Source organism: Pteropus vampyrus, unplaced genomic scaffold (genome assembly GCF_000151845.1).
Source record: "Pteropus vampyrus isolate Shadow unplaced genomic scaffold, Pvam_2.0 Scaffold220, whole genome shotgun sequence".
Classification (NCBI taxonomy): Eukaryota; Metazoa; Chordata; class Mammalia; order Chiroptera; family Pteropodidae; genus Pteropus; species Pteropus vampyrus.
In genome coordinates this window covers 2,149,906-2,154,659 of record NW_011889001.1, presented here as the reverse complement: position 1 = coordinate 2,154,659, position 4,754 = coordinate 2,149,906, and positions in this window count along the sequence as shown.

Here is a 4,754-nt window from a genome sequence, read left to right as displayed (position 1 = left end):
AATCATCATGAAGCTAGTCTCCAACTTCATTTCAAGAGTAGACTAGTCTGCTGGATAAACAATGCCTGTGTATATAAGGCTGAACTGGGTGCTAGAACAGAAAGAAAGAAGGCACAGAATCAAAATGGCCCTAGGAGACTCATCCCAGTCTTCTGGCAGGGCTAAATGTTTCTGAACCCTTGCATATGTAGAAGAAATGTGTTGGACTAAAGTTTCTTCAGGCTCAAGAAGACCAGAGAGGCATGCCATCAGCCAGGAAAATTAGAAAGGAGAACACAAAAGAACCTCTGCAATGAATTTTGGTGGTAAACCCATATTGAGGCTAAAATGACTGCAAATTATGCTGAAGGAAAGACAGGCAGAAGAACATTCTACAGTGCCAGCTAGCAATGCACCTACTAATCCCATATAGCCCAGCGCAGATGTGAACTGTGGAGTTAGAGAGAATGAAACACCCTCAGAACAATCAACGAGTGAAGTTGGATAACACTGTATACTAAGGAGGCCAGCCAAAGGCTCTGCCCAATCCTGATGGTTAAGGAGATAGGAAAGAAGCTCTAACTCTCTCAACAATATTCCCTATTAATGACATATAAAATTCTGTTCTCTTTTTCTCAGTCATGAAACTCCTGACCTCAGGCCTTCGTCCTCTACTTCTGGGAAGATGGGGTGGAGGTGGGGGAATAAGTTAGTTCATATAGCTAAAGAAACAAACCTAAAGGAATAAAAACTAAAGGAAATAAAAATAAATTATAAAGAACACCCATGAAAGGCCCTTCAAAAGGATAAAATGATTTCAATTTTACTCTGTCTCACTCACTTCTCTCCACTTCCTCCCCAGATACACCTGCATATCTATATATTTATACAGTTTATTATTTAGTTAATATGAATTATAGGCCTCATGCTTCCTCCCTTCTAAATCCAAAATGGGAAAGCTTTCTCTTTTCTCTAGCTCCCTTTTTTTCTCTGCTCCCCCTCACCAACACGATTTACATTCTCAATGTAATGTATTAAAAAGTTGACAGGGACGAAAGGATTCACACGATGTCTGCTAAGAAACCCAATTTCCATGATGAATTGCCCGAAGCCCCTGAATCACAAACCATTTTTTCCGCTGCTCAGAAGTTGGTTTTTTTTTTTTTTAAATCTTCTTAAAGCCTCTTTCCTAATCTTCGGCTAGAAGAGATGGGTGAAAGGATTTTTTTTTCTAAACTAAGGAAAGTATTAGCATCTTGGTTGTTGTGCATCAAATTTGAAAATGCAAGGTTAGTAATATTTCAAATCGGCCATGGTCCAAACCTCTTGATAAGTGAGTGCTCTTTCCTGTTCCCTCGCTCTTGCCCTCTCTCTCTCTCCCTCTCTCACACACACACCTTCTTGCCCACCCCACCCCACCCCCCCAGTTCTATAGCCAATAATAAGGAGGAGCATCTGGAGACAAGAAAAATTTAGAATGATTCTTCAAATATCTACCCGCTTTAAAGGTTACAGAATTCCAAATAAAATATATCCACTTTCATAGAGTTGGCTGGATCAACCAAATCTAGGTGAAGATTAAAGCAGTAAAACCCTAACCCAACTCAATGATACACCTGTCAGCTCAGGAGCAGAGGCTGTGATTAGAGCTGAGACTGCATCATATTGAGCATGCAATGACATTGGATTGCATTTGCCCAGAAGAGTTCACTCTGGGCTGCCCAATACCAGAGGAGTGAAGAGGAGCTTACCATCCATCTGAGCTCTTGCTAGGTTTTTTTGCACTTTGAAAAACACTCACTCTTTACACACATTCTGGAAATTTAGAGCTCACCTAACTATCTGTGATTTCAGCTTCACATTTTTCCTGTGTGCTAGAAAGAGGTCAATAGGTGCCACCCCCATTTGGGCAGAACCAGGCACAAGCACTCTGACTTTCCCTAGGAGTCACTCCCCCAGAAAACTTACCTAAAAAGACAATGCATTAATAAAACTTTAGAAGAAATAAAGAAAATTTTCTTTAAAGGACATAGTCAAATTATACAGAGGAAAAAGTGGGAACTTTGATATTGTCTATAAATTGCTAAAATATTTGTTAATGTACTGAGAGAATGTAGAGTCCATATTCTAGAGTTTAAGTCTGAAATCACAAACCCAAATTTGAGAATCATATGGAAACTATGAACTCTCTCAAGAAAAATTTACAGTGCAGCTATTTAGAAAAGTTTTGTAATTTAAGAGAAATCTGGACGTACAATGGTTAGAACCCTCTATTTTGCAGGTGAAGAAACTGAAGACTTTAGAAAGAAAAGAACTGGCTTCAACTGCACAGCTAGTGAGTGACAGAACCGGGACCTGATCATATTTGGTAACTGGTTCATATATTTCCAAATATATAACTGCCTGACAGTGTATGGGAAATGCATTTGGATGACTGAAGGCTTTACAACCACAGTTTACTCCAAAGGTTATTTCTCTTGAACACTGTCTGTGTTTTCTTAACCAAAGAGGAATAACACAGTGGGGCATAGTTAGAAATGGACTCTCATTATCTTTCCAGATCAGCTTTAGCAAGAGGACTTAATGGGTCAACTTATTGGAGTCTTCAAGTTGGCTTGATTACAGGATAACAGGATGTCATCAGGATTCAGTGTCACCCCAGTGCTCAAGGAGCAAGGAGGTGAAAATATTTATAAAAGACTTATTTGATAAAGGAATGTTATCCAAAATATAGGAAGAATTCATAAAATTCAACAATAAGGAAATGAATAATAAAATGAGCAACTCAATTTTTGGCTTGAATGTGGATACTGTGTCACTTAAAAGAAAATCATTGGGCTGGTCACTCATATTTGCCTCCACAAACAGTCCTTGCAGAGTCATTATACTACCTATATCCCTTAGCCAAAAAGATAGCTGCACAGAAATTAAAAATAAATGATTTTGCAATACAATGGAGAAAGGATAGTCTTTTCAACAGATGGTGCTGGTACAACCAGACATCCACATATAAAAAAAGGAATACAGACCTTACACCCTTAACCAAAATTAATTCTAAATGGATCATAGAACTAATATAGTATAAAATATATAGTATAAAATGCAAAACTATAAAACTCCTAGCAAATAACATAAGAGAAAATCTAGATGTCCTTGGATAGAGCAATGACTTTTTTAGGTACAATACCAAAGACATTACCGATAAAAGAAATAACTGATAAACTGGACTTCATTACAACATTAAAAACATTAAAAATATCTGCTCTGCTCTGATATTGTGATATAACAAATATATATTTGGTCTTCACCTTCAGTTCCTGGCATAAAAAACCTGTGGAATTTCCTGAGTGATAGGGGAGAGAGGAGCACCTTTTGTTATTCATAATAAGCCTCTTTTCAAAGGTACCTGAGTTTATCGTGCTAATAAAATTATTCTCATTGCCCCCTACACACACACACACACACACACACACACACACACACACACACACACCAGATAACTTAAGATGAGGGCTAGTTGCCAGAGGAATCAATCATGTAATTTGAGTGCTGGAACTTCTGGTCCCACACTCTGACCTCTGGGGAGGAGAAAAGAGCTTGAGATTGGGTTAATTATCAATGGCCAATGATTTAATCAATCGTGTCTATAAAATAAAACCTTAAAAAAAAAAAACAAAAAAAAAACAGGATTTGAAGAGCTTCCTAGTTGGTGAACACATTAAGGTACTGGAAAGGTGGCATGCCCAGAGAGGACATAGAAGCTCCATGCATCACTCCACCCATACCTGTCTCTATGCATCTCTTCCATTGGGCTGTTCCTGAGTTGTATTCATTATAACAAACTGATAATAGTATGTAATGCACTTTCTTGAGTTCTGTGAGCTGTTCTAGAAAATTATCAAACTTGAGGAGAGGGTTGTGGGAACGCTCAAACTTTATAGCCACTTGTCTAGAAGTACAGGTGGCTTGGATTTATGATTGGCATCTGAAGATGGGGTCAGTCTTGTGGGACCAAGTCTTAATTTGTGGAGTCTGTGCTAACACCAGGTAGTTAGTCTAAGAACTTAATTAGCTTGTAGGACACAGTAGGTGTCTGCAGAGAATTGTGTAGTATGGAAACCCACATATTTGGTGTCAAAAGTGCTGTGAGTAAAAAAAAAATGATTAGATCTGTGAAAGACTCTACCAAGAGAATGAGTAGACAAGTTAGAGAATAGGAGAAAATATTTACAAAAGACATATTTGATAAAGGACTGTTATCCAAAATATAGGAAGGATTCTTAAAACTCAACAATAAGGAAATGAATAATAAAATGAGCAACTCGATTTTTAAAATGAGAAAGACTTGAACAGACATTTCGCCAAAGAAGATATACAGATGGAAAATGTGCATATGAAAAGATGTTCCACATCACATGTCATTAGAGAAATGCAAATCAAAACAAAAATGAGATGCCACTATATACCTATTAAAATAGCCAAAATCCAGAACGCTGACACCACCAAGTGTTGGTGAGGATGTTGAGCAACAGGCAATTTCATTTACCTCTGGTTAGAATGCAAAATGATATAGCCACTTTGGAAGACAGTTTGGCAGTTTCTTACAAAACTAGATATACTCTTACGATAAGATTCAGCAACTGTACTCCTTGGTATTTACCATATGAGTTAAATGTTTATGTCCACACAAAAACTTATGCACAGATATTTATAACAGCTTTATTCGTAATTGCCAAAACTTGGCAGCAACCAAGATGTCTTTCAGTAGATAAATG